Source organism: Cavia porcellus, unplaced genomic scaffold (genome assembly GCF_034190915.1).
Source record: "Cavia porcellus strain 051 isolate PalLab524CR breed Dunkin Hartley unplaced genomic scaffold, mCavPor4.1 scaffold_3, whole genome shotgun sequence".
NCBI lineage: Eukaryota > Metazoa > Chordata > Mammalia > Rodentia > Caviidae > Cavia > Cavia porcellus.
The window spans coordinates 102,710,588-102,719,336 of record NW_026947486.1 but is presented as its reverse complement, the minus strand read 5'-3'; positions in this window follow the sequence as shown (position 1 = coordinate 102,719,336).

The window sequence follows — 8,749 nt, the reverse complement described above, 5'->3', positions numbered from 1 at the left end:
CTTCCAGAATGGCACTGTCCCCAGGTAAAGGGTGCAGGGGGAGGAGAGTACCAGAGGCAGTCCTGCTTCCCTTTTTCAACAACCCAGATATTTGCTCAAACCTGGAAGATTTGTCTTTCAGACAGATTTTTCCACTGCTGGGTGTGATTGCTTCCCCATTTGACAATACCTTTAGTTTTCTGTGATTTTTCTCTGAGTGTCTCCAACCCACCTCCTTCTCTAATTAGCCATCTTGTCTAAAAAACTGTCCTTTCAGATATGTGAGTTTCAGCATATGTAAATTTTATCATCTTTTTCAAATACAAAAATAGAAAACCTGCTGTTTGGATAGAACTTAACTTCACAATAGTGAATACCTGAGTAAGGGAACAGAGGTAGAACGGGCTACAGAGAATGTTTTACCCATATTCATTATGCGAGAAGAAGAAAATGAATGACCCACAGTGTGTTGCACTTTTCCTCTTACTTTGTCTTTCCATCTCATTTCCTCCGGCTCTCTTCTATACTTGAGCTTCTCACTGAATGTTGGTGTTCATCATCATTTCAGTTCTTCCCTGAGTTGTCATCTGATGATACCTATATTGCTTAAAGTGTGGAGGACAGATGACAGATCAGAATCTCCTGGGCTATTTGCTAAAAATGCAGGTACAGTGCTCTCAACAAAGTAAATACTGCCATACAGTTTTGTGTTCTTATTAATAGCTGTTGTATTATTAAAACAGTATGTAATAAGTTCCCTTCTGGGAGAGCTTTTGTAAGTTGGATTTGTTCATAAGTCTGACAAAGTGAGTCTTATACACTTTTGACATAAATATACAATGTAAAGCTTTTCCTCTTGCTTCTAGGTATACTGGGCTCAACTACTGTATATGACAGCACTGTATATTAAGCACATAGCAGCACAATTGTGACAATGTATGGCTACTTCAGTGATTTGTTTACATCTCCAAATGATCAGACAACAAAGTCCATTCGTATCTGTAAAAGTTCATAACTTGAATGTTGGTAAGGTGGGGACTTACTACATTGGAAGTTTGTAAGTTGGGGACTTACAATATTGGAAGTCAATGGTAGGAAATTTTCATTTTTATTAAAATTCTTGGGTGATTCTGATGCACGGTGGGTTTTGGAAGAGAGCGGGAGATGAGCTTCTTTGCTGCTGTGAGTTAAGGAGCTTTCCTCTGCCATACATTTTCATCATGCTATCTCTGCCTTCTAATCACCAACCATGGACTCATACCTCTGAAACTGTGAGCCAAAATAAAGCCTTTCTCCTTTAAATCATATACATCAAGTATTTCCTTCCAGCAATGGAAAACTAATTGTACTGTTTAAGCAATCTCATCCATAAACATGATTCAACTACTACTTGTATAGAAATGATACCCAAAATAAATGTCCAGGTAGTTTTCCTGAATACAAGATTCTAACATATAAACTATCTTCTGTATATCTCCACCTACATAGGTCACAGGTTAGAGGGCACACCCACAGTCTTCTCTAGACCTCTTTCTTCAGCTTTCTCAGGCCTAGTGAATGACACATATGCACTCTGTTCTCCCTGGCCAAGGTAAAGAGTCACCCATAGTCTGTTTCATGTCTCTTCCCTTTAATACTCACTTGCTGCCAACATCCATTTTTCTCCAGTGCTTACTTCTTGTCAAGTCTACCCCACTTAATCCCTCTGGGTTTTTGTTCTTTCATTTTCATCTCACAGCAGCAGCCTAGGTCCTGATCTCCTGGTCTAGATTGCTGATTAGCAGTCAAGGTGGTTTCCCTTTTCCCAGAATGTCATCAATTTTATTCCACTCCAGTTTTAGGTAGTATCAAGTAAATTTATACCTAAGAGTCTTCAAGGACTTAATTCTTTCACAAACATCATAGCATATCTTTTCCATGCTTATAAAAGTAATGCTTTCTTATGACAAACAATCTAGGCAATATAAAGAAGATAGCAGTAGACAAAATCATGACTATGATAGCACTTACTCTACAGTACGAGCTACTAACAGATAAACAAGTATGTATTGTAACATTGGGTTAAGTGATAAGTGCCCTAATAATTAGTAAAGAGTGATAAAGAGAGAAGAGTGAAGGGAGGATTTCTGACAGTCTGGCAAAAAATGTCTTTTAGAAGAGATGATATTTTATTAGCAGAGGCCCTGAAGTTGGGACCTGCTTGGTGTTTAGGGAGACCTAGATGGATGGGAGCAGGTCAAGCAAGAAATACAGTAGGAAATGAATTTTGACAGTAGGCAGGGATCAGATCACGGAGAATGTAGTCATCCATTGTAAGTCCTTTAGATTTTAAAAGAATTATTCTAGGTCTTGCATCACTATAGGATATAATGGGAAAGGCCATAAGAATAAAAGGAACCGCGGGGCAAGGAGCTATTTGTCAGCAGTGTTCCAAGTGAGAGGCAATGTGTCTTACTTAGACTATGATGTTAGCAATGGAACAGGCTATAGAAAGGTGGGTTATGAGCATACGTAGAGCTGACAGGGCTGTTGCTTGCCTGGGTATGAAGTGTGAGAGAAGGAAAGGAAGTCAACATGAATGAAGGATTTTTAGACTTGGTAATTTTGATATGCACATAGATGATGCATCCCAATCATTTTCGTCTCACTTTCTCTAGAAAGAACTAGTTTGATGTGTGTGTAAGGTCAGGTATTCAATCCGAGTCATGTGGAGTTTAACATTAAATCATCCAAGTGGGGATGATAAGGAGGCAGTGGAAATATGAGTCTGGAGTTCAAAGCAGAGGCCAGAGCTGGCAATTTACAGCCATAAAATTGGAAGAAGTCACCTAGGGAATGAATGTAGACAGAAAAGAGAAGATGCTCAAGGCTTGAGTCCTGGAGCATCTTAATATTTGCAAGCAGAGGAAGAAGCAGCAATGGGGACAAACAGAAACTGATGAGGTCAGAGGAAAACTGTGTAGAGTCATGGAAATCAAGTGAACAACTGTTTCAAGCAGAGCTCCTGCAAGGCCATATAATTTCTCCACAATAGCAAAGCAAACCAAGCTAAATGCTTTATCTCTTCCTTGAATAAAAAAATAATATTTTAGTTAGTTTCCAATAAGAACAATTGCAAAACAAAAAAATCATTCTGTATAAATTATACAAATCATATATTGAACACATAAGTGTAGACAATTTACAAATTTGATCACAACATTTAGGAACTCAAAGACATTAGGGTAAAATAATTTATTATAAAATAGTTTTGCCTTTTGCTCTCACAAAAATGAAAATCTTTATGACAGTTTCAGTGTTTACTTGCAAATTCCTAAAGAATAATGACTGTATATGAGACATTTGACATTATAGATATTAAGCAGCTTTAAGAAATTTTAATTTTGGGTCACTACATTCTCTGTTAGTGTCCATCAGTGACAAATTATCTATATGAAGTCACAGTTGCAAATACAATATATTATAGTATTTCAACAAAATCCTCATTAGGTTTTACTGTCAACATTTTTGTTCTTTATAAATCAAAGACCATCAATATCTCATTCCTTAAATATTTTCACTATTCAATTTAACTTCAAAATTTTCATAGGTGCATTAGTTTGCTTTTATTATTTTATATGTCTATTATCATTTTATATTATTTAAATTACATATGACTTTGACAGCATTGAAAAGGCAATTTTACTAGACTGAATAATGATTACGCAAAGACATCAGGTTCTAATCTTTGAAACCTGTAAATGTGGCTTTATTAGGAAACAAAATCTTTACAGGTGTGATTACATAGAGGTTCTTGAGCTAAAGAATTTATCTTAGGTTATCCAAGTGAGACATAGTGTCATCAAAAATGTCATTATGAGAAAGAGACAGACTTCTGGGAGATCATGGTGGATAAATAACAGCAGCTATGGAGGCTCTCTGAGATAGCCGGCTTAGATTGCAGGAATGGTCCTGTGTGGGGAGTCCTAAGCAGTGGAGATATACCCTGCCGACTCAGGAATGAACTAAGCTGAGAGCAACCAACTGGAAATGTAATCCCGGTGCTATGACTGGAGCAGATAAAGTCTCAGTGCCAAAGTTGGAACTCGAGCCTCTGGAAACCACGGCTTGAATTTCCTGCTGCCATCACTGCATCTGAATCTGCACGGCAAGGATAGAGATGCAAAAGCTCTGAGAGAGGGAATCAGTGAACCAAATTGAGAGCAGAGCTGGCAGGGAGCCTTGCATTGACCTGTGGTGAGTGAGAGGAATGGAGACCCTTCCATAGACCAGGAGGCTCCAACAAAGGACATTCTAGGACTGGGCAGACTAGCCAGAACAGGACCTGCAGTGACTTCAGTCACATATTCCCCTCTCAAGTGGGATTGGTGGGGAGCACTTGGCCTGGGTGACACTGCAGACTAAGACCCAGTAGGATAGCCCCAACTGGGTCCCTGGACTTGGCAGTGCACCCTAATGCAGTGAAACCTTCAGCAGGTTGACTGACCTGGAGGGGTGGGCCCAGCATAGGCTGCCCAGGTCTGTATCTCCCTAGTACACTGCAGTTAGTGGGAACAACTACCTGGCATGATTCAAACAAACTGTAACTGACAAAGAAAGAAACTAGGCCTCCTATATATGCTTGTATGGAAGGAACAAAAAATATGGGAAGAAGGAGCAACAAGAAAGCATCCTTGGCCCCAAATGCTGAGTACAGTGATCCACGAAAGGTAAATGCAAAGGAGAATGAGGACAGAAAACATGCAATATCAGGCACGGCACCAATTGACATAAAGCAGTATCTCTGGGACCTCATAGATGAGTTGAAAGTGAAGTATTTAACCAAGTAAAGCAAGATATAAGTAGAATACTTAAAGAAATGCTAAGCACCTCCCAAGAAAAAACAGATGGTGGAATGGAAGAACAGAAAAAAAGGGGAGAATTGTTTGATGGAGAAAATAGAGAAAATGTAGAATACATGAAGCAGGTTCAAAGAGATTACCAGGAAACTAAAAACTCTATTGAAAGCTGGCATAACACCTTGAAAGAAACTAAGGATAGATTATCTGACCTGGAGGACAGATTTGTAATGTGGGAGCATGAAAGGAAAAACTTCTTAAAAATAACAAGGAAACAAGCAGTAACAGTACAAAGGCTAGAAGATGATAAGAGGATCTATAACTTAAGAATTAAGAATATAAAGGAAGAAGCAGGGATACAAATAATTGACCTGCAAAGGCTATTCACAGAAATAATCAAGGAGAACTTCCCTAATATGGGAAAAGGTAAAGATACTCAGATGTATGAGGCATACAGAACCCCAGCCACCTACAACCCAAACAGAACTACACCCAGGCATATAATAATCAAAATTCCAGAAATCCAATATAAGAACAGAATATTAAAAACTGTCAGAGACAAGAAACAGAACACTTACAAGGGAACACCCATCAGAATTACAGCAGACTTCTCAGCACAAACCATCAAATCACGAAGAGCGTGGGGGGAAATAATTCAAGCTTTGAAAGATAATAACCTCCAGCCAAGATTGATATATCCTGTACAACTGTCCCTAGAAATTAATGGAGAAACAAGGTGCTTCCAGGATAAAGAGGAACTAGGGGAATTTGCAACTGCCAATTCAACTCTACAGAGAATACTGCAGGACATTCTAAAAAAGAAAAATACAAAGATTCCAGAAACAGTGGCAGAGAGGCTACAATGAATGGAGCAGAAAGTGAAATGAAGAAGACAAACTGACAACTAATGACAGAAAAAGAGCTCAACAGAAATGAGGCAGAGAAGGTTGGATTGTATGAACAGCTATTTTGGAGAAAACAAGACATCATAATAGCTAGTGCTGATTTAATATCATCTTGTTTTGAAGTCCCATCAAGCTTTTGTTCTTCTATCTCCATTGGTCTTAACATGTTGTATCTTATTGGATTTTATTATATGTGATAATATAAACAAAAACTTTCATAGACAAGGAGATTATACAGAAACCGTTGTTCATTTTCTGTTAGTTGATTCTAAATAACCTGTAATGCTGTCATTTTCTTGAATGGCTTTACATTGTCTTGATATATTTGATGCTTCTATATACAAAGTTATTCTCAAGGATTTCAAGGAAAGAGATACTATGGTAGCTACTTTTATGTCGGGATATCTTGTGGTGAAACACTATTTTGCTTAAATGGTTATGTTCTGACCTGTGCTGTTTTGTTGTTATGTCCTCTTTTATCTCAATCTCCTTTTTTATTATTTATTTTTTAATTTTTTAACTTTTTAATTAAGGGAAAAATAAATAAAAAATAGCAGGATACATAATAGCAACCTACTTTGATTTTCTATTAACTTGATTTGAAACCCTATGTTGCTCTCATCATCTTGTTTTGACTGATTTTCCTCTATTCTGTTTTGCTTGATAGTACCAAGTTCAAAAGTATAGGCAACAACTGTGAAGACAATACGGTTCACTATGATGTCCATTCTGGTTTGACTATTATCTTGTTTCGAAGTCCTGTAATGTCTCCAAAGTTTTGGTTTATTGGTTTTGTTCTTTACTGTTTTGTTCAATTTTATTATAACTGATGATATAGGCAATTCTTTTTAAGGAAGCAAGAGGCATAATGGTAACCATTGTTGATCACCTTGTATTCTGTTTTTACGTTATGTACTATATCCATCCTCTTGATTTGACTCACTCTGTATTGTTATGTCACATTTGGTTTTATTCTCTTCAAAAAAAGTAATAAGAACTGTGGGAGTAATAAAACCCCAAATGTGTAATTGTCATTGTAAAAAAGAGAGGGAAAAAAGTGCTCTATAGGATATAACGGCATGTATATTTAAGCGTATAAGATAGATAACCATATTACTGACTTTTTGTTGGATCATTGAACAGAACTGCTTGCAGTCTCACTGTTTGAATGTCCACTCTATATGCTTTAATTTTGTAACTTGAATAACTATTTCTAAGATGACAATATGTAATCTATTAACTTGTGATTTCCTAGTGTTTATTTTTTTGAAATTCAGTATAACTTGTAACTTTTTCTGTTTTTTTCTTTTTCTCCTTAAATAAAATTAAAAAAAGAGAAAGAGAGAGAGATAAAACATGTACACACACAAGAAAAGTTAATGTAAAAACAGAGGCTCAGATTGTGGTTATAAACTAAGGAATGGAATGAATTGCTAGAAGCTTAAAGAGGAAAGGAATGGATTCTCCTCTGGAATCTCTCAAAGTAGCATGACCCTACTGATATGTTGATTTGAGATTTCTGGTTTCTAGGACTAGGAGATAATATATATCAGTTGTGTAAAGCCGTTAAGTCTATGGAATTTTATGGCATAGAAAAATAACACAGCTATGATATCCTTTAATTATTATAAATATTTCCTTTAAATACAATGATTTCTATAATATAGAAAAAGTTTAAAGTGATGATAGATGAGTTCACCTTGGATATAGATTTGAAGTGATTTATATTTTTTGTTTTTGTAGAGTTTCTACATCAGCGAAGCTGGTGTCAATTTTGAGACCATTTAATTTGTTTGCATTATTAATACATTTTTCTTTTTTAAAAGGATTTTATTTTATTTTTAAAAATTTTATTTAAAGAAAGACTAAACAAAACAGAAAATAGGTAGAAATAATACATATGTTAAGAGAAAAAAATAAACAGTAAGAAATCACTAATGTTTACATATTGTTGTTTTACAAATAGTTGTTCAAGATACAAAAGGGGAACATGTAAAGTGGAAATTCAAACAGCAAGACAACAAACAGCTTTGTTCAGCTGTCCAACAAAAATTTAGCAACATGGCTGTCAATCCCACATGCTTAAACATACATGCAGTCATCCGTATCTTCATTTATGTTTAGATTAAAGAAACTAAAGCAGGTTAAAATCATTCTGAACAAAGAATAATAGTATTGCTGGATTTCACATCATGACACTTCAGGATCAGCACTGGTTACTGTAGTGTCTTTTTTTATATTTAATTTAAAGAAAGACTAAACAAAACAGAAAACAGGTAGAAATAATACATAATTTCAAAGAAAAACTAAACAGTAAGAAATCACTAGTTGATGATTACAGATTGTATTCTTACAAATAGTTATTCAAGATAATAAAGTGGAGCATATGAAGTGGGGATTCAAACAGTAAGATTGTAACCAGTTCTGTTCAACTATCCAACAAAAACTTACAAATATGGTTATCAATACTATACACTTAAACATACATGCAGTTATCCATATCTTCAATTATGTTGACACTGAATAAACCCAAGCAGGCTAATATCCCTCTGAACAAAGAATAGTACTATTGCCGGGTTTCACATTATGACACTCCAGGATCAGCACTGAGTGTTTTAGTGTTCTCTTTTTGTTCAAAATATCTGTTCATTTCATCATGTGTCATAAGATCAGTTCTCATAAACTGTTTATAGATTCTACCCATGTATGAGCCTTAACATGTATTTCTATCCTTTCTACATTAGAGGAAGAAACAAAACAAAGCAAGGCAAAAAAAAAAAAAAAACGTATTCCTATACATACATGAAATGAAATAAACATATAAGACCATTGTACAAAGAGTTCTACCATGGTTCCTATGTTGTCTCTTGTTATCTTCAATAGAATTAGCTATATCATTAGACATAGTATAATTGAATATATCAGTACATAACAGTATTAATAAAACACAATGTTGTATATAGTATAGAACTTCAAAAACCAGCAGTTATCAAACCAGAATGTATATTGTAGAGTCTTGTTATCTTC